Source organism: Pseudophryne corroboree, chromosome 9, assembly GCF_028390025.1.
Source record: "Pseudophryne corroboree isolate aPseCor3 chromosome 9, aPseCor3.hap2, whole genome shotgun sequence".
NCBI lineage: Eukaryota > Metazoa > Chordata > Amphibia > Anura > Myobatrachidae > Pseudophryne > Pseudophryne corroboree.
The window spans coordinates 303,088,457-303,106,720 of record NC_086452.1 but is presented as its reverse complement, the minus strand read 5'-3'; the positions used below and the strand labels follow the sequence as shown (position 1 = coordinate 303,106,720).

At 41.8% G+C, this 18,264-nt stretch overlaps 8 non-coding genes and 71 pseudogenes across 8 annotated transcripts; all 79 read right to left on the bottom strand.

The window, feature by feature from the left end:
• Nucleotides 1-103: 103 nt before the first annotated feature.
• LOC134959882 (5S ribosomal RNA) lies at nt 104-222 on the bottom strand (annotated as a pseudogene).
• Nucleotides 223-329: 107 nt separating this feature from the next.
• LOC134963669 (5S ribosomal RNA) lies at nt 330-448 on the bottom strand (annotated as a pseudogene).
• A 107-nt stretch (nt 449-555) lies between these two features.
• LOC134961568 (5S ribosomal RNA) lies at nt 556-674 on the bottom strand (annotated as a pseudogene).
• A 107-nt stretch (nt 675-781) lies between these two features.
• On the bottom strand, nt 782-900 carry LOC134960724 (5S ribosomal RNA; annotated as a pseudogene).
• Nucleotides 901-1,007: 107 nt separating this feature from the next.
• Nucleotides 1,008-1,126, bottom strand: LOC134961019 (5S ribosomal RNA; annotated as a pseudogene).
• Nucleotides 1,127-1,233: 107 nt separating this feature from the next.
• On the bottom strand, nt 1,234-1,352 carry LOC134962893 (5S ribosomal RNA; annotated as a pseudogene).
• A 107-nt stretch (nt 1,353-1,459) lies between these two features.
• Nucleotides 1,460-1,578, bottom strand: LOC134959901 (5S ribosomal RNA; annotated as a pseudogene).
• A 107-nt stretch (nt 1,579-1,685) lies between these two features.
• LOC134963252 (5S ribosomal RNA) lies at nt 1,686-1,804 on the bottom strand (annotated as a pseudogene).
• Nucleotides 1,805-1,911: 107 nt separating this feature from the next.
• Nucleotides 1,912-2,030, bottom strand: LOC134962200 (5S ribosomal RNA). The gene has a single exon (XR_010188006.1). It is a non-coding gene; the product is annotated as a 5S ribosomal RNA (ribosomal RNA).
• Nucleotides 2,031-2,137: 107 nt separating this feature from the next.
• Nucleotides 2,138-2,256, bottom strand: LOC134961163 (5S ribosomal RNA; annotated as a pseudogene).
• A 107-nt stretch (nt 2,257-2,363) lies between these two features.
• On the bottom strand, nt 2,364-2,483 carry LOC134964027 (5S ribosomal RNA; annotated as a pseudogene).
• Nucleotides 2,484-2,590: 107 nt separating this feature from the next.
• LOC134959767 (5S ribosomal RNA) lies at nt 2,591-2,709 on the bottom strand (annotated as a pseudogene).
• Nucleotides 2,710-3,042: 333 nt separating this feature from the next.
• Nucleotides 3,043-3,161, bottom strand: LOC134963628 (5S ribosomal RNA). The gene has a single exon (XR_010188141.1). It is a non-coding gene; the product is annotated as a 5S ribosomal RNA (ribosomal RNA).
• A 107-nt stretch (nt 3,162-3,268) lies between these two features.
• Nucleotides 3,269-3,387, bottom strand: LOC134960004 (5S ribosomal RNA; annotated as a pseudogene).
• A 107-nt stretch (nt 3,388-3,494) lies between these two features.
• LOC134960082 (5S ribosomal RNA) lies at nt 3,495-3,613 on the bottom strand (annotated as a pseudogene).
• A 105-nt stretch (nt 3,614-3,718) lies between these two features.
• LOC134960370 (5S ribosomal RNA) lies at nt 3,719-3,837 on the bottom strand (annotated as a pseudogene).
• Nucleotides 3,838-3,944: 107 nt separating this feature from the next.
• LOC134961799 (5S ribosomal RNA) lies at nt 3,945-4,063 on the bottom strand (annotated as a pseudogene).
• Nucleotides 4,064-4,170: 107 nt separating this feature from the next.
• LOC134963550 (5S ribosomal RNA) lies at nt 4,171-4,289 on the bottom strand (annotated as a pseudogene).
• A 107-nt stretch (nt 4,290-4,396) lies between these two features.
• LOC134960279 (5S ribosomal RNA) lies at nt 4,397-4,515 on the bottom strand (annotated as a pseudogene).
• Nucleotides 4,516-4,622: 107 nt separating this feature from the next.
• On the bottom strand, nt 4,623-4,741 carry LOC134959420 (5S ribosomal RNA; annotated as a pseudogene).
• Nucleotides 4,742-4,848: 107 nt separating this feature from the next.
• Nucleotides 4,849-4,967, bottom strand: LOC134961131 (5S ribosomal RNA; annotated as a pseudogene).
• Nucleotides 4,968-5,074: 107 nt separating this feature from the next.
• Nucleotides 5,075-5,193, bottom strand: LOC134962346 (5S ribosomal RNA; annotated as a pseudogene).
• A 107-nt stretch (nt 5,194-5,300) lies between these two features.
• Nucleotides 5,301-5,419, bottom strand: LOC134964187 (5S ribosomal RNA; annotated as a pseudogene).
• A 107-nt stretch (nt 5,420-5,526) lies between these two features.
• LOC134960930 (5S ribosomal RNA) lies at nt 5,527-5,645 on the bottom strand (annotated as a pseudogene).
• A 107-nt stretch (nt 5,646-5,752) lies between these two features.
• Nucleotides 5,753-5,871, bottom strand: LOC134959743 (5S ribosomal RNA; annotated as a pseudogene).
• Nucleotides 5,872-5,978: 107 nt separating this feature from the next.
• LOC134963364 (5S ribosomal RNA) lies at nt 5,979-6,097 on the bottom strand (annotated as a pseudogene).
• A 106-nt stretch (nt 6,098-6,203) lies between these two features.
• Nucleotides 6,204-6,322, bottom strand: LOC134962393 (5S ribosomal RNA; annotated as a pseudogene).
• A 107-nt stretch (nt 6,323-6,429) lies between these two features.
• Nucleotides 6,430-6,548, bottom strand: LOC134962576 (5S ribosomal RNA; annotated as a pseudogene).
• A 107-nt stretch (nt 6,549-6,655) lies between these two features.
• Nucleotides 6,656-6,774, bottom strand: LOC134964029 (5S ribosomal RNA; annotated as a pseudogene).
• Nucleotides 6,775-6,881: 107 nt separating this feature from the next.
• Nucleotides 6,882-7,000, bottom strand: LOC134961121 (5S ribosomal RNA; annotated as a pseudogene).
• Nucleotides 7,001-7,107: 107 nt separating this feature from the next.
• On the bottom strand, nt 7,108-7,226 carry LOC134962739 (5S ribosomal RNA; annotated as a pseudogene).
• A 107-nt stretch (nt 7,227-7,333) lies between these two features.
• LOC134961214 (5S ribosomal RNA) lies at nt 7,334-7,452 on the bottom strand. The gene has a single exon (XR_010187867.1). It is a non-coding gene; the product is annotated as a 5S ribosomal RNA (ribosomal RNA).
• Nucleotides 7,453-7,558: 106 nt separating this feature from the next.
• Nucleotides 7,559-7,677, bottom strand: LOC134963723 (5S ribosomal RNA; annotated as a pseudogene).
• Nucleotides 7,678-7,784: 107 nt separating this feature from the next.
• On the bottom strand, nt 7,785-7,903 carry LOC134962362 (5S ribosomal RNA; annotated as a pseudogene).
• A 106-nt stretch (nt 7,904-8,009) lies between these two features.
• LOC134961386 (5S ribosomal RNA) lies at nt 8,010-8,128 on the bottom strand (annotated as a pseudogene).
• A 333-nt stretch (nt 8,129-8,461) lies between these two features.
• On the bottom strand, nt 8,462-8,580 carry LOC134960276 (5S ribosomal RNA; annotated as a pseudogene).
• A 107-nt stretch (nt 8,581-8,687) lies between these two features.
• On the bottom strand, nt 8,688-8,806 carry LOC134959408 (5S ribosomal RNA; annotated as a pseudogene).
• A 107-nt stretch (nt 8,807-8,913) lies between these two features.
• On the bottom strand, nt 8,914-9,032 carry LOC134961562 (5S ribosomal RNA; annotated as a pseudogene).
• A 107-nt stretch (nt 9,033-9,139) lies between these two features.
• On the bottom strand, nt 9,140-9,258 carry LOC134961758 (5S ribosomal RNA; annotated as a pseudogene).
• Nucleotides 9,259-9,365: 107 nt separating this feature from the next.
• On the bottom strand, nt 9,366-9,484 carry LOC134964411 (5S ribosomal RNA; annotated as a pseudogene).
• A 107-nt stretch (nt 9,485-9,591) lies between these two features.
• On the bottom strand, nt 9,592-9,710 carry LOC134959831 (5S ribosomal RNA; annotated as a pseudogene).
• A 106-nt stretch (nt 9,711-9,816) lies between these two features.
• On the bottom strand, nt 9,817-9,935 carry LOC134963238 (5S ribosomal RNA; annotated as a pseudogene).
• Nucleotides 9,936-10,042: 107 nt separating this feature from the next.
• Nucleotides 10,043-10,161, bottom strand: LOC134962661 (5S ribosomal RNA; annotated as a pseudogene).
• A 106-nt stretch (nt 10,162-10,267) lies between these two features.
• On the bottom strand, nt 10,268-10,386 carry LOC134961385 (5S ribosomal RNA; annotated as a pseudogene).
• Nucleotides 10,387-10,493: 107 nt separating this feature from the next.
• On the bottom strand, nt 10,494-10,612 carry LOC134959056 (5S ribosomal RNA; annotated as a pseudogene).
• Nucleotides 10,613-10,719: 107 nt separating this feature from the next.
• LOC134960275 (5S ribosomal RNA) lies at nt 10,720-10,838 on the bottom strand (annotated as a pseudogene).
• A 107-nt stretch (nt 10,839-10,945) lies between these two features.
• Nucleotides 10,946-11,064, bottom strand: LOC134959395 (5S ribosomal RNA; annotated as a pseudogene).
• A 107-nt stretch (nt 11,065-11,171) lies between these two features.
• LOC134960280 (5S ribosomal RNA) lies at nt 11,172-11,290 on the bottom strand (annotated as a pseudogene).
• A 107-nt stretch (nt 11,291-11,397) lies between these two features.
• Nucleotides 11,398-11,516, bottom strand: LOC134962435 (5S ribosomal RNA; annotated as a pseudogene).
• Nucleotides 11,517-11,623: 107 nt separating this feature from the next.
• LOC134964410 (5S ribosomal RNA) lies at nt 11,624-11,742 on the bottom strand (annotated as a pseudogene).
• Nucleotides 11,743-11,849: 107 nt separating this feature from the next.
• LOC134962253 (5S ribosomal RNA) lies at nt 11,850-11,968 on the bottom strand (annotated as a pseudogene).
• A 107-nt stretch (nt 11,969-12,075) lies between these two features.
• On the bottom strand, nt 12,076-12,194 carry LOC134959694 (5S ribosomal RNA; annotated as a pseudogene).
• Nucleotides 12,195-12,301: 107 nt separating this feature from the next.
• On the bottom strand, nt 12,302-12,420 carry LOC134962706 (5S ribosomal RNA; annotated as a pseudogene).
• Nucleotides 12,421-12,526: 106 nt separating this feature from the next.
• Nucleotides 12,527-12,645, bottom strand: LOC134963966 (5S ribosomal RNA; annotated as a pseudogene).
• A 107-nt stretch (nt 12,646-12,752) lies between these two features.
• LOC134960002 (5S ribosomal RNA) lies at nt 12,753-12,871 on the bottom strand (annotated as a pseudogene).
• Nucleotides 12,872-12,978: 107 nt separating this feature from the next.
• LOC134964021 (5S ribosomal RNA) lies at nt 12,979-13,097 on the bottom strand (annotated as a pseudogene).
• Nucleotides 13,098-13,204: 107 nt separating this feature from the next.
• Nucleotides 13,205-13,330, bottom strand: LOC134963126 (5S ribosomal RNA; annotated as a pseudogene).
• Nucleotides 13,331-13,437: 107 nt separating this feature from the next.
• LOC134964751 (5S ribosomal RNA) lies at nt 13,438-13,556 on the bottom strand (annotated as a pseudogene).
• A 107-nt stretch (nt 13,557-13,663) lies between these two features.
• On the bottom strand, nt 13,664-13,782 carry LOC134959685 (5S ribosomal RNA; annotated as a pseudogene).
• Nucleotides 13,783-13,889: 107 nt separating this feature from the next.
• LOC134961352 (5S ribosomal RNA) lies at nt 13,890-14,008 on the bottom strand (annotated as a pseudogene).
• A 107-nt stretch (nt 14,009-14,115) lies between these two features.
• LOC134960437 (5S ribosomal RNA) lies at nt 14,116-14,234 on the bottom strand. Its single transcript, XR_010187757.1, has one exon. It is a non-coding gene; the product is annotated as a 5S ribosomal RNA (ribosomal RNA).
• A 107-nt stretch (nt 14,235-14,341) lies between these two features.
• LOC134960592 (5S ribosomal RNA) lies at nt 14,342-14,460 on the bottom strand (annotated as a pseudogene).
• Nucleotides 14,461-14,567: 107 nt separating this feature from the next.
• On the bottom strand, nt 14,568-14,686 carry LOC134959121 (5S ribosomal RNA). The gene has a single exon (XR_010187197.1). It is a non-coding gene; the product is annotated as a 5S ribosomal RNA (ribosomal RNA).
• Nucleotides 14,687-14,793: 107 nt separating this feature from the next.
• Nucleotides 14,794-14,912, bottom strand: LOC134963977 (5S ribosomal RNA; annotated as a pseudogene).
• Nucleotides 14,913-15,018: 106 nt separating this feature from the next.
• Nucleotides 15,019-15,137, bottom strand: LOC134963519 (5S ribosomal RNA; annotated as a pseudogene).
• A 107-nt stretch (nt 15,138-15,244) lies between these two features.
• On the bottom strand, nt 15,245-15,363 carry LOC134960170 (5S ribosomal RNA; annotated as a pseudogene).
• Nucleotides 15,364-15,470: 107 nt separating this feature from the next.
• On the bottom strand, nt 15,471-15,589 carry LOC134961873 (5S ribosomal RNA; annotated as a pseudogene).
• A 107-nt stretch (nt 15,590-15,696) lies between these two features.
• Nucleotides 15,697-15,815, bottom strand: LOC134962752 (5S ribosomal RNA; annotated as a pseudogene).
• A 107-nt stretch (nt 15,816-15,922) lies between these two features.
• Nucleotides 15,923-16,041, bottom strand: LOC134959936 (5S ribosomal RNA; annotated as a pseudogene).
• Nucleotides 16,042-16,149: 108 nt separating this feature from the next.
• Nucleotides 16,150-16,268, bottom strand: LOC134960110 (5S ribosomal RNA; annotated as a pseudogene).
• Nucleotides 16,269-16,375: 107 nt separating this feature from the next.
• On the bottom strand, nt 16,376-16,494 carry LOC134961418 (5S ribosomal RNA; annotated as a pseudogene).
• A 107-nt stretch (nt 16,495-16,601) lies between these two features.
• LOC134961435 (5S ribosomal RNA) lies at nt 16,602-16,720 on the bottom strand (annotated as a pseudogene).
• A 107-nt stretch (nt 16,721-16,827) lies between these two features.
• Nucleotides 16,828-16,946, bottom strand: LOC134961178 (5S ribosomal RNA). Its single transcript, XR_010187861.1, has one exon. It is a non-coding gene; the product is annotated as a 5S ribosomal RNA (ribosomal RNA).
• Nucleotides 16,947-17,053: 107 nt separating this feature from the next.
• On the bottom strand, nt 17,054-17,172 carry LOC134963101 (5S ribosomal RNA; annotated as a pseudogene).
• A 107-nt stretch (nt 17,173-17,279) lies between these two features.
• Nucleotides 17,280-17,398, bottom strand: LOC134959112 (5S ribosomal RNA). Its single transcript, XR_010187189.1, has one exon. It is a non-coding gene; the product is annotated as a 5S ribosomal RNA (ribosomal RNA).
• A 107-nt stretch (nt 17,399-17,505) lies between these two features.
• Nucleotides 17,506-17,624, bottom strand: LOC134961394 (5S ribosomal RNA; annotated as a pseudogene).
• Nucleotides 17,625-17,731: 107 nt separating this feature from the next.
• Nucleotides 17,732-17,850, bottom strand: LOC134961424 (5S ribosomal RNA). Its single transcript, XR_010187905.1, has one exon. It is a non-coding gene; the product is annotated as a 5S ribosomal RNA (ribosomal RNA).
• A 107-nt stretch (nt 17,851-17,957) lies between these two features.
• On the bottom strand, nt 17,958-18,076 carry LOC134960475 (5S ribosomal RNA; annotated as a pseudogene).
• Nucleotides 18,077-18,183: 107 nt separating this feature from the next.
• Nucleotides 18,184-18,264, bottom strand: part of LOC134961434 (5S ribosomal RNA) — a 119-nt pseudogene continuing 38 nt past the window's right edge.

Here is an 18,264-nt window from a genome sequence, read left to right as displayed (position 1 = left end):
TTTGCAGTTTCTCATAGAACTTTTCTACTTCTAGCTACTGGTACATAAATGAATAAGTTTGAAAATGTAATGCATCAACAGAACGGTGTTGGCAGTATAAAAATACCTACAGCACTTTCTATTCCCAGGCGGTCTCCCATCCAAGTACTAAACAGGCCGAACACTGCTTAGCTTCCAAGATCAGATGAGATTGGGTGTATCCAGTGTGGTGTGGCTGTAGATGAGCTTTGTGGTTTCTATTTGAACTTTTCTACTTCAAGCTACTGGTACATAAATGAAATTTTTTTAAAATGTAATGCATCAACAGAACGGTGTTGGCAGTATAAATATATGTACAGCACTTTGCATTCCCAGGTGGTTTCCCATCCAAGTACTAACCAGGCCCAGCACAGCTTAGCTTCCAAGATTAGATGAGATTGGGCGTGTCCAGTGTGGTGTGGCTGCAGATGAGCTTTGCAGTTTCTGATAGAACTTTTCTACTTCTAGATACTGGTACATAAATGAATAAGTATGAAAACGGAATGCATCAACAGAACGGAGTTGGCAGTATAACAATATCTGCAGCACCTTGCATTCCCAGGTGGTTTCCCATCCAAATACTAACCAGGCCCAGCACTGCTTAGTTTCCAAGATCAGATGAGATTGGGCTTATCCAGTGTGGTGTGGCTGTAGATGAACTTTGCGGTTTCTGTTAGAACTTTTCTACTTCTACCTACTGGTACATAAATGAATAAGTTTGAAAATGGAATGCATCAACAGAACGGTGTTAGCAGTATAAAAGTTCCTACAGCACCTTGTATTCCCAGGTGGTCTCCCATCCAATTACTAACCAAGCCCAACACTGCTTAGCTTCCAAGGTCAGATGAGATTGGGCGGATCCAGTGTGGTGTGGCTGTAGATGAGCTTTGTGGTTTCTGTTAGAACTTTTCTACTTCTAACTACTGGTACATAAATGAACATGTTTTAAAATGGAATACATCAGCAGAACGGTGTTGGCAGTATAAAAAGACCTACAGCACCTTGTATTGCCAGGTGGTCTCCCATCCAAGTACTAACCAAGCCCAGCACTGCTTAGCTTCCAAGATCAGATGAGATTGGGCGTATCCAGTATGGTGTGGCTGCAGAAAAGCATTGTGGTTTATGTTAGAACTTTTCTACTTCTAACTACTGGTACATAAATGAACATGTTTGAAAATGGAAGGCATCAATAGAACGGTGTTGGCAGTATAAAAACACCTACAGCACCTTGTATTACCAGGTAGTCTCCCATCCAAGTACTAACCAAGCCCAACACTGCTTAGCTTCCAAGATCAGATGAGATTGGGCACATACAGTGTGGTGTGGATATAGATGAGGTCTGTGGTTTCTATTTGAACTTTTGTACTTCTAGCTACTGGTACGTAAATGAAATTTTTTTAAAATGTAATGCATCAACAGAACGGAGTTGGCAGTATAAAAATATGTGCAGCACCTTGCATTCCCAGGTGGTTTCCCATCCAAGTACTAACCAGGCCCAGCACAGCTTAGCTTCCAAGATCAGATGAGATTGGGCGTGTCCAGTGTGGTGTGGCTGCAGATGAGCTTTGCAGTTTCTGATAGAACTTTTCTACTTCTAGCTACTGGTACATAAATGAATAAGTTTGAAAATGTAATGCATCAACAGAACGGTGTAAGCAGTATAAAAGTTCATACAGCACCTTGTATTCCCAGGTTGTCTCCCATCCAAATACTAACCAAGCCCAGCACTGCTTAGCTTCCAAGATCAGATGAGATTGGGCGTATCCAGAGTGGTGTGGCTGTAGACGAGCTATGTGGTTTCTGTTAGAACTTTTCTACTTCTAACTACTGGTACATAAATGAATAAGTTTGAAAATGGAATGCATCAACAGAACGGTGTAAGCAGTATAAAAATACCTACAGCACCTTGTATTCCCAGGTGGTCTCCCATCCAAGTACTAACCAGGCCCAACACTGCTTAGCTTCCAAGGTCAGATGAGATTGGGCGTATCCAGTGTGGTGTGGCTGTACATGAGCTTTGTGGTTTCTGTTAGAACTTTTCTACTTCTAACTACTGGTACATAAATGAATAAGTTTGAAAATGGAATGCATCAACAGAATGGAGTTGGCAGTATAAAAATATGTGCAGCACCTTGCATTCCCAGGTGGTTTCCCATCCAAGTACTAACCAGTCCCAGCACAGCTTAGCTTCCAAGATCAGATGAGATTGGGCGTGTCCAGTGTGGTATAGCTGCAGATAAGCTTTGCAGTTTCTGATAGAACTTTTCTACTTCTAGCTACAGGTACATAAATGAATAAGTTTGAAAATGGAATGCATCAACAGAACGGTGTTGGCAGTATAAAAATTCCTACAGCACCTTGCATTTACCAGGTGGTCTCCCATCAAAGTACAAACCAGTCCCAACACTGCTTAGCTTCCAAGATCAGATGACATTGGGCGTATCCAGTGTGGTGTGGCTGTAGATGAGCATTGTGGTTTCTGTTAGAACTTTTCTACTTCTAACTACTGGTACATAAATGAATAAGTTTGAAAATGGAATGCATCAACAGAACGGTGTTGGCAGTATAAAAATACCTACAGCACCTCGTATTCCCAGGTGGTCTCCCACCAAAGTACTAAACAGGCCCAACACTGCTTAGTTTCCAAATTCAGATGAGATTGGGCGTATCCAGTGTGGTGTGGCTGTAGATGAACTTTGCGGTTTCTATTAGAACATTTCTACTTCTAGCTACTGGTACATAAATGAATAAGTTTGAAAATATAATGCATCAACAGAATGGTGTTGGCAGTATAAAAATACCTCCAGCACCTTGTATTCCCAGGTTGTTTCCCATCCAAGTACTAACCAGGCCCAACACTTCTTAGTTTCCAAGATCAGATGACATTGGGCGTATCCAGTGTGCTGTGGCTGTAGATAAACTTTGTGGTATCTGTTAGAACTTTTCTACTTCTAGCTACTGGTACATAAATGAATAAGTTTGAAAATGGAATGCATCAACAGAACGGTGTTGGCAGTATAAAAATACCTACAGCACCTCGTATTCCCAGGTGGTCTCCCACCCAAGTACTAAACAGGCCCAACGCTGCTTAGCTTCCAAGATCAGATGAGATTGGGCGTATCCAGTGTGGTGTGGCTGCAGATGAGCTTTGTGGTTTCTGTTAGAACTTTTCTACTTCTAACTACTGGTAAATAAATGAAAAAGTTTGAAAATGGAATGCATCAACAGAACGGAGTTGGCAGTATAAAAATATCTGCAGCACCTTGCATTCCCAGGAGGTTTCCCATCCAAATACTAACCAGGCCCAGCACTGCTTAGCTTCCAAGATCAGATGAGATTGGGCGTATCCAGTGTGGTGTGGCTGTAGATGAGCTTTGCGGTTTCTGTTAGAACTTTTCTACTTCTAGCTACTGGTACATAAATGAATACGTTTGAAAATAGATTGCATCAACAGAATGGTGTTGGCAGTATAAAAATACATACAGCACCTTGTATTCCCAGGTGGTCTTCCATCCAAGTACTAACCAGGCCCAACACTTCTTAGCTTCCAAGATCAGATGAGATTGGGCGTATTCAGTGTGGTGTGGCTGTAGATGAGCTTTGTGGTTTCTGTTAGAACTTTTCTACTTCTAACTACTGGTACAAATTTAATAAGTTTAAAATGGAATGCATCAACAAAACGGTGTTGGCAGTATAAAAATACCTACAGCACCTTGTATTGCCAGGTGGTCTCCCATCCAAGTACTAACCAGGCCCAACACTGCATAGCTTCCAAGATCAGATGAGATTGGGCGTATCCAGTGTGGTGTGGCTGTAGATGAGCCTTGTGGTTTCTGTTAGAACTTTTCTACTTCTAACTACTGGTACATAAATGAATAAGTTTGAAAATGGAATGCATCAACAGAACGGTGTTGGCAGTATAAAAATTAATACAGCACCTTGTATTCCCAGGTGTTCTCCCATCCAAGTACTAACCAGGCCCAACACTGCTTAGCTTCCAAGATCAGATGAGATTGGACGTATCCAGTGTGGTGTGGCTGTAGATAATCTTTGTCGTTTCTGTTAGAACTTTTCTACTTCTAACTACTGGTAAATAAATGAAAAAGTTTGAAAATGGAATGCATCAACAGAACGGTGTTGGCAGTATAAAAATACCTACAGCACCTTGTATTCCCAGGTGGTCTACCATCCAAGTTCTAACCAGCCCCAACACTGCTTAGCTTCCAAGATCAGATGAGATTGAGCGTAACCAGTATGGTGTGGCTGTAGATGAGCTTTGCGGTTTCTGTTAGTACTTTTCTACTTCTAACTACTGGTACATAAATGAACAGGTTTGAAAATGGAATACATCAACAGAACGGTGTTGGCAGTATAAAAAGACCTACAGCACCTTGTATTCCCAGGTGGTCTCCCATCCAAGTACTAACCAGGCCCAAAACTGCTTAGCTTCCAAGGTCAGATGAGATTGTGCGGATCCAGTGTGGTGTGGCTGTAGATGAGCTTTACGGTTTCTATTTGAACTTTTCTACTTCTTGCTACTGGTACATAAATGAAAAAATTTAAAAATGGAATGCATCAACAGAACGGAGTTGGCAGTATAAAAATATGTGCAGCACCTTGCATTCCCAGGTGGTTTCCCATCCAAGTACTAACCAGGCCCAGCACAGCTTAGCTTCCAAGATCAGATGAGATTGGGTGTGTCCAGTGTGGTGTGGCTGCAGATGAGCTTTGCAGTTTCTGATAGAGCTTTTCTACTTCTAGCTACAGGTACATAAATGAATAAGTTTGAAAATGGAATGCTTTAACAGAACGGCGTTGGCTGTATAAAAATACCTGTAGCACCTTGTATTCCCAGGTGGTCTCCCATCCAAGTACTAACCAGACCCAACACTGCTTAGCTTCCAAGGTCAGATGAGATTGGGCGGATCCAGTGTGGTGTGGCTGTAGATGAGTTTTGCGGGTTCTGTTAGAACTTTTCTACTTCTAACTACTGGTACATAAATGAACAGGTTTGAAAATGGAATACATCAACATAACGGTGTTGGCAGTATAAAAATACCTATAGCACCTTGTATTCCCAGGTGGTCTCCCATCCAAGTACTAACCAAGCCCAGCACAGCTTAGCTTCCAAGATCAGATGAGATTGGGCGGATCCAGTGTGGTGTGGCTGAAATTGAGCTATGTGGTTTCTGTTAGAACTTTTCTACTTCTAACTACTGGTACATAAATGAATACGTTTGAAAATGGAATGCATCAACAGAATGGTGTTGGCAGTTTAAAAATACCTCCAGCACCTTGTATTCCCAGGTGGTCTCCCATCCAAGTACTAACCAGTCCCAACACTGCTTAGCTTCCAAGATTAGATGAGATTGTTCGTATCCAGTGTGGTGTGGCTGTAGATGAGCTTTGTGGTTTCTGTTAGAACTTTTCTACTTCTAACTACTGGTACATAAATGAATAAGTTTGAAAATGGAATGCCTCAACAGAACGGTGTTGGCAGTATAAAAATATCTGCAGCACCTTGCATTCGCAGGAGGTTTCCCATCCAAATACTAACCAGGCCCAGCACTGCTTAGTTTCCAAGATCAGATGAGATTGGGCACATCCAGTGTGGTGTGGCTGTAGATGAGCTTTGCGGTTTCTGTTAGAACTTTTCTACTTCTAGCTACTGGTACATAAATGAATACGTTTGAAAATAGAATGCATCAACAGAATGGTGTTGGCAGTATAAAAATACCTACAGCACCTCGTATTCCCAGGTGGTCTCCCATCCAAGTACTAACCAGGCCCAACACTTCTTAGCTTCCAACATCAGATGAGATTGGGAGTATCCAGTGTGGTGTGGCTGTAGATGAGCTTTGTGGTTTCTGTTAGAACTTTTCTACTTCTAACTACTGGTACATAAATGAATAAGTTTAAAAATGGAATGCATCAGCAGAACGGTGTTGGCAGTATAAAAATTCCTACAGCACCTTGTATTCCCAGGTGGTCTTCCATCCAAGTACTAACCAGGCCAAACACTGCTTAGCTTCCAAGATCAGATGAGATGGGACGTATCCAGTGTGGTGAGGCTGTAGGTAATCTTTGTGGTTTCTGTTAGAACTTTTCTACTTCTAACTACTGGTAAATAAATGAAAAGTTTGAAAATGGAATGCATCAACAGAACGGTGTTGGCTGTATAAAAATACCTACAGCACCTTGTATTCCCATGTGGTCTCCCATCCAAGTTCTAACCAGCCCCAACACTGCTTAGCTTCCAAGATCAGATGAGATTGGGCGTATCCAGTGTGGTGTTGCTGTAAATGAGCTTTGTGGTTTCTGTTAGAACTTTTCTACTTCTAACTACTGGTAAATAAATGAAAAAGTTTGAAAATGGAATGCCTCAACAGAACGGTGTGGGCAGTATAAAAATACCTAAAGTACTTTGTATTCCCAGGTGGTCTCCCATCCAAGTACTAACCAAGCCCAGCACAGCTTAGCTTCCAAGATCAGATGAGATTGGGCGTACCCAGTGTGGTGTGGCTGCAGTTGAGCTATGTGGTTTCTGTTAGAACTTTTCTACTTCTAACTACTGGTACATAAATGAATACGTTTGAAAATGGAATGCATCAACAGAACGGTGTTGGCAGTATAAAAATACCTGCAGCACCTTGTATTCCCAGGTCGTCTCCCATCCAAGTACTAACCAATCCCAACACTGCTTAGCTTCCAAGATCAGATGATATTGGGCGTATCCAGTGTGGTGTGGCTGTAGATGAGCTTTGTGGTTTCTGTTAGAACTTTTCTACTTCTAACTACTGGTACATAAATGAATACGTTTGAAAATGGAATGCATCAACAGAACGGTGTTGGCAGTATAAAAATACCTGCAGCACCTTGTATTCCCAGGTGGTCTCCCATCCAAGTACTAACCAGTCCCAACACTGCTTAGCTTCCAAGATCAGATGAGATTGGGCGTAACCAGTGTGGTGTGGCTGTAGTCGAGCTTTGAGGTTTCTGTTAGAACTTTTCTACTTCTAACTACTGGTACATAAATGAATAAGTTTGAAAATTGAATGCATCAACAGAACGGTGTTGGCAGTATAAAAATATCTGCAGCACCTTGCATTCGCAGGAGGTTTCCCTTTCAAATACTAACCAGGCCCAGCACTGCTTAGTTTCCAAGATCAGATGAGATTGGGCATATCCAGTGTGGTGTGGCTGTAGATGAGCTTTGCGGTTTCTGTTAGAACTTTTCTACTTCTAGCTACTGGTACATAAATTAATACGTTTGAAAATAGAATGCATCAACAGAATGGTGTTGGCAGTATAAAAATACCTACAGCACCTTGTATTCCCAGGTGGTCTCCCATCCAAGTACTAACCAGGCCCAACACTTCTTAGCTTCCAAGATCAGATGAGATTGGGCGTATCCAGTGTGGTGTGGCTGTAGATGAGCTTTGTGGTTTCTGTTAGAACTTTTCTACTTCTAACTACTGGTACATAAATGAATAAGTTTAAAATGGAATGCATCAACAGAACGGTGTTGGCAGTATAAAAATACCTACAGCACCTTGTATTGCCAGGTGGTCTCCCATCCAAGTACTAACCAGGCCCAATACTGCATAGATTCCAAGATCATATGAGATTGGGCGTATCCAGTGTGGTGTGGCTGTAGATGAGCTTTGTGGTTTCTGTTAGAACTTTTCTACTTCTAACTACTGGTACATAAATGAATACGTTTAAAAATGGAATGCAACAAGAGAACGGTGTTGGCAGTATAAAAATTCCTACAGCACCTTGTATTCCCAGGTGGTCTTCCATCCAAGTACTAACCAGGCCGAACAATGCTTAGCTTCCAAGATCAGATGAGATTGGACGTATCCAGTGTGGTGTGGCTGTAGGTAATCTTTGTGGATTCTGTTAGAACTTTTCTACTTCTAACTACTGGTAAATAAATGAAAAGTTTGAAAATGGAATGCATCAACAGAATGGTGTTGGCAGTATAAAAATACCTACAGCACCTTGTATTCCCAGGTGGTCTCCCATCCAAGTTCTAACCAGCCCCAACACTGCTTAGCTTCCAAGATCAGATGAGATTGGGCGTATCCAGTGTGGTGTGGCTGTAAATGAGCTTTGTGGTTTCTGTTAGAACTTTTCTACTTCTAACTACTGGTACATAAATGAAAAAGTTTGAAAATAAAATGCCTCAACAGAACGGTGTTGGCAGTATAAAAATACCTAAATTACCTTGTATTCCCAGGTGGTCTCCCATCCAAGTTCTAACCAGCCCCAACACTGCTTAGTTTCCAAGATCAGATGAGATTTGGCGTAACCAGTGTGGTGTGGCTGTAGTTGAGCTTTGTGGTTTCTGTTAGTACTTTTCTACTTCTAACTACTGGTACATAAATGAACAGGTTTGAAAAAGGAATACATCAACAGAACGGTGTTGGCAGTATAAAAAGACCTACAGCACCTTGTATTCCCAGGTGGTCTCCCATCCAAGTACTAACCAGGCCCAAAACTGCTTAGCTTCCAAGGTCAGATGAGATTGTGCGGATCCAGTGTGGTGTGGCTGTAGATGAGCTTTACTGTTTCTATTTGAACTTTTCTACTTCTTGCTACTGGTACATAAATGAAAAAATTTAAAAATGGAATGCATCAACAGAACGGAGTTGGCAGTATAAAAATATGTGCAGCACCTTGCATTCCCAGGTGGTTTCCCATCCAAGTACTAACCAGGCCCAGCACAGCTTAGCTTCCAAGATCAGATGAGATTGGGTGTGTCCAGTGTGGTGTGGCTGCAGATGAGCTTTGCAGTTTCTGATAGAGCTTTTCTACTTCTAGCTACAGGTACATAAATGAATAAGTTTGAAAATGGAATGCTTTAACAGAACGGTGTTGGCTGTATAAAAATACCTGTAGCACCTTGTATTCCCAGGTGGTCTCCCATCCAAGTACTAACCAGGCCCAACACTGCTTAGCTTCCAAGGTCAGATGAGATTGGGCGGATCCAGTGTGGTGTGTCTGTAGATGAGCTTTGCGGTTTCTGTTAGAACTTTTCTACTTCTAACTACTGGTACATAAATGAACAGGTTTGAAAATGGAATACATCAACAGAACGGTGTTGGCAGTATAAAAATACCTATAGCACCTTGTATTCCCAGGTGGTCTCCCATCCAAGTACTAACCAAGCCCAGCACAGCTTAGCTTCCAAGATCAGATGAGATTGGGCGTGTCCAGTGTGGTGTGGCTGAAATTGAGCTATGTGGTTTCTGTTAGAACTTTTCTACTTCTAACTACTGGTACATAAATGAATACGTTTGAAAATGGAATGCATCAACAGAATGGTGTTGGCAGTTTAAAAATACCTGCAGCACCTTGTATTCCCAGGTGGTCTCCCATCCAAGTACTAACCAGTCCCAACACTGCTTAGCTTCCAAGATTAGATGAGATTGTTCATATCCAGTGTGGTGTGGCTGTAGATGAGTTTTGTGGTTTCTGTTAGAACTTTTCTACTTCTAACTACTGTTACATAAATGAATACGTTTAAAAATGGAATGCATCAAGAGAACGGTGTTGGCAGTATAAAAATTCCTACAACACCTTGTATTCCCAGGTGGTCTCCCATCCAAGTACTAACCAGGCCCAACACTTCTTAGCTTCCAAGATCAGATGAGATTGGGCGTATCCAGTGTGGTGTGGCTGTAGATGAGCTTTGTGGTTTCTGTTAGAACTTTTCTACTTCTAACTACTGGTACATAAATGAATAAGTTTAAAATGGAATGCATCAACAGAACGGTGTTGGCAGTATAAAAATACCTACAGCACCTTGTATTGCCAGGTGGTCTCCCATCCAAGTACTAACCAGGCCCAATACTGCATAGATTCCAAGATCAGATGAGATTGGGCGTATCCAGTGTGGTGTGGCTGTAGATGAGCTTTGTGGTTTCTGTTAGAACTTTTCTACTTCTAACTACTGGTACATAAATGAATACGTTTAAAAATGGAATGCATCAAGAGAACGGTGTTGGCAGTATAAAAATTCCTACAGCACCTTGTATTCCCAGGTGGTCTTCCATCCAAGTACTAACCAGGCCGAACAATGCTTAGCTTCCAAGATCAAATGAGATTGGACGTATCCAGTGTGGTGTGGCTGTAGGTAATCTTTGTGGATTCTGTTAGAACTTTTCTACTTCTAACTACTGGTAAATAAATGAAAAGTTTGAAAATGGAATGCATCAACAGAATGGTGTTGGCAGTATAAAAATACCTACAGCACCTTGTATTCCCAGGTGGTCTCCCATCCAAGTTCTAACCAGCCCCAACACTGCTTAGCTTCCAAGATCAGATGAGATTGGGCGTATCCAGTGTGGTGTGGCTGTAAATGAGCTTTGTGGTTTCTGTTAGAACTTTTCTACTTCTAACTACTGGTAAATAAATGAAAAAGTTTGAAAATGGAATGCCTCAACAGAACGGTGTTGGCAGTATAAAAATACCTAAATTACCTTGTATTCCCAGGTGGTCTCCCATCCAAGTTCTAACCAGCCCCAACACTGCTTAGCTTCCAAGATCAGATGAGGTTGGGCGTAACCAGTGTGGTGTGGCTGTAGATGAGCTTTGTGGTTTCTGTTAGTACTTTTCTACTTCTAACTACTGGTACATAAATGAACAGGTTTGAAAATGGAATACATCAACAGAACGGTGTTGGCAGTATAAAAAGACCTACAGCACCTTGTATTCCCAGGTGGTCTCCCATCCAAGTACTAACCAGGCCCAAAACTGCTTAGCTTCCAAGGTCAGATGAGATTGTGCGGATCCAGTGTGGTGTGGCTGTAGATGAGCTTTACGGTTTCTATTTGAACTTTTCTACTTCTTGCTACTGGTACATAAATGAAAAAATTTAAAAATGGAATGCATCAACAGAACGGAGTTGGCAGTATAAAAATATGTGCAGCACCTTGCATTCCCAGGTGGTTTCCCATCCAAGTACTAACCAGGCCCAGCACAGCTTAGCTTCCAAGATCAGATGAGATTGGGTGTGTCCAGTGTGGTGTGGCTGCAGATGAGCTTTGCAGTTTCTGATAGAGCTTTTCTACTTCTAACTACAGGTACATAAATGAATAAGTTTGAAAATGGAATGCTTTAACAGAACGGTGTTGGCTGTATAAAAATACCTGTAGCACCTTGTATTCCCAGGTGGTCTCCCATCCAAGTACTAACCAGGCCCAACACTGCTTAGCTTCCAAGGTCAGATGAGATTGGGCGGATCCAGTGTGGTGTGGCTGTAGATGAGCTTTGCGGTTTCTGTTAGAACTTTTCTACTTCTAACTACTGGTACATAAATGAACAGGTTTGAAAATGGAATACATCAACAGAACGGTGTTGGCAGTATAAAAATACCTATAGCACCTTGTATTCCCAGGTGGTTTCCCATCCAAGTACTAACCAAGCCCAGCACAGCTTAGCTTCCAAGATCAGATGAGATTGGGCGTGTCCAGTGTGGTGTGGCTGAAATTGAGCTATGTGGTTTCTGTTAGAACTTTTCTACTTCTAACTACTGGTACATAAATGAATACGTTTGAAAATGGAATGCATCAACAGAATGGTGTTGGCAGTTTAAAAATACCTGCAGCACCTTGTATTCCCAGGTGGTCTCCCATCCAAGTACTAACCAGTCCCAACACTGCTTAGCTTCCAAGATTAGATGAGATTGTTCATATCCAGTGTGGTGTGGCTGTAGATGAGCTTTGTGGTTTCTGTTAGAACTTTTCTACTTCTAACTACTGGTACATAAATGAATAAGTTTGAAAATGGAATGCATCAACAGAACGGTGTTGGCAGTATAAAAATATCTGCAGCACCTTGCATTCGCAGGAGGTTTCCCATCCAAATACGAACCAGGCCCAGCACTGCTTAGTTTCCAAGATCAGATGAGATTGGGCATATCCAGTGTGGTGTGGCTGTAGATGAGCTTTGCGGTTTCTGTTAGAACTTTTCTACTTCTAGCTACTGGTACATAAATGAATACGTTTGAAAATAGAATGCATCAACAGAATGGTGTTGGCAGAATAAAAATACCTACAGCACCTCGTATTCCCAGGTGGTCTCCCATCCAAGTACTAACCAGGCCCAACACTTCTTAGCTTCCAAGATCAGATATGATTGGGCGTATCCAGTGTGGTGTGGCTGTAGATGAGCTTTGTGGTTTCTGTTAGAACTTTTCTACTTCTAACTACTGGTACATAAATGAATAAGTTTAAAAATGGAATGCATCAGCAGACCGGTGTTGGCAGTATAAAAATTCCTACAGCACCTTGTATTCCCAGGTGGTCTTCCATCCAAGTACTAACCAGGCCGAACACTGCTTAGCTTCCAAGATCAGATGAGATGGGACGTATCCAGTGTGGTGTGGCTGTAGGTAATCTTTGTGGTTTCTGTTAGAACTTTTCTACTTCTAACTACTGGTAAATAAATGAAAAGTTTGAAAATGGAATGCATCAACAGAACGGTGTTGGCTGTATAAAAATACCTACAGCACCTTGTATTCCCATGTGGTCTCCCATCCAAGTTCTAACCAGCCCCAACACTGCTGAGCTTCCAAGATCAGAAGAGATTGGGCGTATCCAGTGTGGTGTGGCTGTAAATGAGCATTGAGGTTTCTGTTAGAACTTTTCTACTTCTAACTACTGGTACATAAATGAATAAGTTTGAAAATGGAATGCATCAACAGAACGGTGTTGGCAGTATAAAAATTCCTACAGCACCTTGTATTCCCAGGTGGTCTCCCATCCAAGTACTAAACAGGCCCAACACTGATTAGCTTCCAAGATCAGATGAGATTGGACGTATCCAGTGTGGTGTGGCTGTAGATAATTTTTGTGGTTTCTGTTAGAACTTTTCTACTTCTAACTACTGGTAAATAAATGAAAAAGTTTGAAAATGGAATGCCTCAACAGAACGGTGTTGGCAATATAAAAATACCTACAGCACCTTGTATTCCAAGGTGGTCTCCCATCAAAGTATTAACCAGGCCCAACACTGCATAGCTTCCAAAATCAGATGAGATTGGGTATATCCATGGTGGAATGGCTGTAGATGAGCTTTGTGGTTTCTGTTAGAACTTTTCTACTTCTAGCTACTGGTACATAAATGAATAGGTTTGAAAATGGAATGCATCAACAGAACGGTGTTGGCAGTATAAAAATTCCTACAGCACCTTGTATTCCCAGGTGGTCTCCCATCCAAGTACTAACCAGGCCCAACACAGCTTAGCTTCCAAGATCAGATGAGATTGGGCGCATGGCGTATCCAGTGTGGTGTGGCTGTTCATAAGCTTTGTGGTTTCTGTTAGAACTGTTCTACTTCTAACTACTGGTACATAAATGAATAAGTTTGAAAATGGAATGCATCAACAGAACGGTGTTGGCAGTATAAAAATTCCTACAGCAACTTTTATTCCCATGTGGTCTCCATTCCAAGTACTAACCAGGCCCAACACTGCTTAGCTTCCAAAGTCAGATGAGATTGGGCGGATCCAGTGTGGTGTGGCTGTAGATGAGCTTTGCGGTTTCTGTTAGAACTTTTCTACTTCTAACTACTGGTACATAAATGAATAAGTTTGAAAATGGAATCCATCAACAGAACGGTGTTGGCAGTATAAAAATTCCTACAGCACCTTGTATTCCCAGGTGGTCTCCCTTCCAAGTACTAACCAAGCCCAGCACTGCTTAGCTTCCAAGATCAGATGAGATTGGGCGTATCCAGTGTGGTGTGGCTGTAGATGAGCTTTGTGGTTTCTGTTAGAACTTTTCTACTTCTAGCTACTGGTACATAAATGAAAAAAATTGAAAATGGAATGCATCAACAGAACGGAGTTGGCAGTATAAAAATATCTGCAGCACCTTGCATTCCCAGGTGGTTTCCCATCCAAATACTAACCAGGCCCAGCACTGCTTAGTTTCCAAGATCAGATGAGATTGGGCGTATCCAGTGTGGTGTGGCTGTAGATGAACTTTGCGGTTTCTGTTAGAACTTTTCTACTTCTAGCTACTGGTACATAAATGAATAAATTTGAAAATGGAATGCATCAACAGAATGGTGTTGGCAGTATAAAAATACCTACAGCACCTTGTATTCCCAGAAGGTCTCCCATCCAAGTACTAACCAGGCCCAACACTGCTTAGCTTTCAAGATCAGATGAGATTGGGCGCATCCAGTGTGGTGTGGCTGTAGATGGGCTTTGTGGTTGCTGTTAGAACTTTTCTACTTCTAACTACTGGTACATTAATGAATAAGTTTGAAAATGGTATGCATCAACAGAACGGTGTTGGCAGTATAAAAACACCTACAGCACCTTGTATTACCAGGTAGTCTCCCATCCAAGTACTAACCAGGCCCAACACTGCTTAGCTTCCAAGATCAGATGAGATTGGGCGTATCCAGTGTGATGTGGCTGTAGATGAGCTTTGTGGTTTCTGTTAGAACTTTTCTACTTCTAACTACTGGTACATAAATGAATTAGTTTGAAAATGTAATGCATTAACAAAACGGTGTTGGCAGTATAAAAATATCTACAGCACTTTGTATTTCCAGGTGGTCTCCCATCCAAATACTAAACAGGCCCAACACTGTTTAGCTTCCAAGATCAGATGAGATTGGGCGTATCCAGTGTGGTTTGGCTGTAGATGAGCTTTGTGGTTTCTATTTGAACTTTTCTACTTCTTGCTACTGGTACATAAATGAAAAAAATTGAAAATGGAATGCATCAACAGAACGGAGTTGGCAGTATAAAAATATGTGCAGCACCTTGCATTCCCAGGTGGTTTCCCTTCCAAGTACTAAACAGGCCCAGCACAGCTTAGCTTCCAAGATCAGATGAGATTAGGCGTGTCCAGTGTGGTGTGGCTTCAGAGGAGCTTTACAGTTTCTGATAGAACTTTTCTACTTCTAGCTATTGGTACATAAATGAAAAAATTTGATAATGTAATGCATCAACAGAACGGAGTTGGCAGTATAAAATATGTGTAGCACCTTGCATTCCCAGGTGGTTTCCCATCCAACTACTAACAAGGCCCAGCACAGCTTGGCTTCCAAGATCAGATGAGAGTGGGCGTGTCCAGTGCGGTGTGGCTGCAGATGAGCTTTGCAGTTTCTGATAGAACTTTTCTACTTCTAGCTACTGGTACATAAATGAATAAGTTTGAAAATGGAATGCATCAACAGAATGGTGTTGGCAGTATAAAAATACCTACAGCACCTTGTATTCCCAGGTGGTCTCCCATCCAAGTACTAACCAGGCCCAACACTGCTTAGCTTTCAAAATCAGATGAGATTGGTCGTATCCAGTGTGGTGTGGCTGTAGATGAGCTTTGTGGTTTCTGTTAGAACTTTTCTACTTCTAACTACAGGTACATTAATGAATAGATTTGAAAATGGAATGCATCAACAGAACGGTGTTGGCAGTATAAAAACACCCACAGCACCTTGTATTACCAGGTAGTCTCCCATCCAAGTACTAACCAGGCCCAACACTGCATAGCTTCCAAGATCAGATGAGATTGGGCGTATCCAGTGTGGTGTGGCTGTAGATGAGCTTTGTGGTTTCTGTTAGAACTTTTCTACTTCTAACTACTGGTACATAAATGAATAAGTTTGAAAATGTAATGCATCAACAGAACGGTGTTGGCAGTATAAAAATACCTACCGCACTTTGTATTCCCAGGTGGTCTACCATCCAAGTACTAAACAGGCCCAACACTGCTTAGCTTCCAAGATCAGTTGAGATTGGGCGTATCCAGTGTGGTGTGGCTATAGACGAGCTTTGTGGTTTCTATTTGAACTTTTCTACTTCTAGCTACTGGTACATAAATGAAAAAATGTGAAAATGTAATGCATCAACAGAACGGAGTTGGCAGTATAAAAATATGTGCAGCACCTTGCATTCCCAGGTGGTTTCCCATCCAAGTACTAACCAGGCCCAGCACAGCTTAGCTTCCAAGATCAGATGAGATTGGGCGTGTCCAGTGTGGTTTGGCTGCAGATGAGCTATGCAGTTTCTGATAGAACTTTTCTACTTCTAGCTACTGGTACATAAATGAATAAGTTTGAAAATGGAATGCATCAACAGAATGGTGTTGGCAGTATAAAAAAACTCTACAGCACCTTGTATTCCCAGGTGGTCTCCCATCCAAGTACTAACCAGGCCCAAAACTGCTTAGCTTCCAAGATCAGATGAGATTGGGCGTAACCAGTGTGGTGTGGCTGTATATGAGCTTTGTGGTTTCTGTTAGAACTTTTCTACTTCTAACTACTGGTACATAAATGAATAAGTTTGAAAATGGAATGCATCAACAGAACGGTGTTGGCAGTATAAAAATACCTAAAGCACCTTGTATTCCCAGGTGGTCTCCCATCTAAGTACTAACCAGGACCAACACTGCTTAGCTTCCAAGGTCAGATGAGATTGGGCAGATCCAGTGTAGTGTGGCTTTAGATGATCTCTGTGGTTTCTGTAAGAACTTTTCTACTTTTAACTACTGGTATATAACTGAAAAATTTTGAAAATGGAATGCATCAACAAAACGGTGTTGGCAGTATAAAAAGACCTACTGCACCTTGTATTCCCAGGTTGTCTCCCTTCCAAGTACTAACCAAGCCCAGCACTGCTTAGCTTCCAAGATCAGATGAGATTGGGCGTATCCAGTGTGGTGTGGCTGTAGATGAGCTTTGTGGTTTCTGTTAGAACTTTTCTACTTCTAGCTACTGGTACATAAATGAATAAATTTGAAAATGGAATGCATCAACAGAATGGTGTTGGCAGTATAAAAATACCTACAGCACCTTGTATTCCCGGGAGGTCACCCATCCAAGTACTAACCAGGCCCAACACTGCTTAGCTTTCAAGATCAGATGAGATTGGGCGTATACAGTGTGGTGTGGCTGTAGATGAGCTTTGTGGTTTCTGTTAGAACTTTTCTACTTCTAACTACTGGTACATTAATGAATAAGTTTGAAAATGGAATGCATCAACAGAACGGTGTTGGCAGTATAAAAACACTTACAGCACCTTGTATTACCAGGTAGTCTCCCATCCAAGTACTAACCAGGCCCAACACTGCTTAGCTTCCAAGATCAGAAGAGATTGGGCTTATCCAGTGTGGTGTGGCTGTAGATAAGCTTTGTGGTTTCTGTTAGAACTTTTCTACTTCTAACTACTGGTACATAAATGAATAAGTTTGAAAATGGAATGCATCAACAGAACGGTGTTCGCAGTATAAAAATATCTACAGCACTTTGTATTTCCAGGTGGTCTCCCATCCAAATACTAAACAGGCCCAACACTGTTTAGCTTCCAAGATCAGATGAGATTGGGCGTATCCAGTGTGGTGTGGCTGTAGATGAGCTTTGTGGTTTCTATTTGAACTTTTCTACTTCTAGCTACTGGTACATAAATGAAAAAATTTGAAAATGGAATGCATCAACAGAACGGAGTTGGCAGTATAAAAATATGTGCAGCACCTTGCATTCCCAGGTGGTTTCCCATCCAAGTACTAACCAGGCCCAGCACAGCTTAGCTTCCAAGATCAGATGAGATTGGGCGTGTCCAGTGTGCTGTGGCTGCAGATGAGCTATGCAGTTTCTGATAAAACTTTTCTACTTCTAGCTACTGGTACAAAAATGAATAAGTTTGAAAATGGAATGCATCAACAGAATGGTGTTGGCAGTATAAAAAAACCTACAGCACCTTATATTCCCAGGCGGTCTCCCATCCAAGTACTAACCAGGCCCAACACTGCTTAGCTTCCAAGGTCAGATGAGATTGGGCGGATCCAGTGTGGTGTGGCTGTAGATGAGCTTTGTGGTTTCTGTTAGAACTTTTCTACTTCTAACTACTGGTACATAAATGAATAAGTTTGAAAATGGAATGCATCAACAGAACGGTGTTGGCAGTATAAAAATACCTAAAGCACCTTGTATTCCCAGGTGGTCTCCCATCCAAGTACTAACCAGGACCAACACTGCTTTGCTTCCAAGGTCAGATGAGATTGGGCGGATCCAGTGTGGTGTGGCTTTAGATGAGCTTTGCGGTTTCTGTAAGAACTTTTCTACTTTTAACTACTGGTACATAAATGAACAGGTTTGAAAATGGAATGCATCAACAAAACGGTGTTGGCAGTATAAAAAGACCTACTGCACCTTGTATTCCCAGGTTGTCTCCCTTCCAAGTACTAACCAAGCCCAGCACTGCTTAGCTTCCAAGATCAG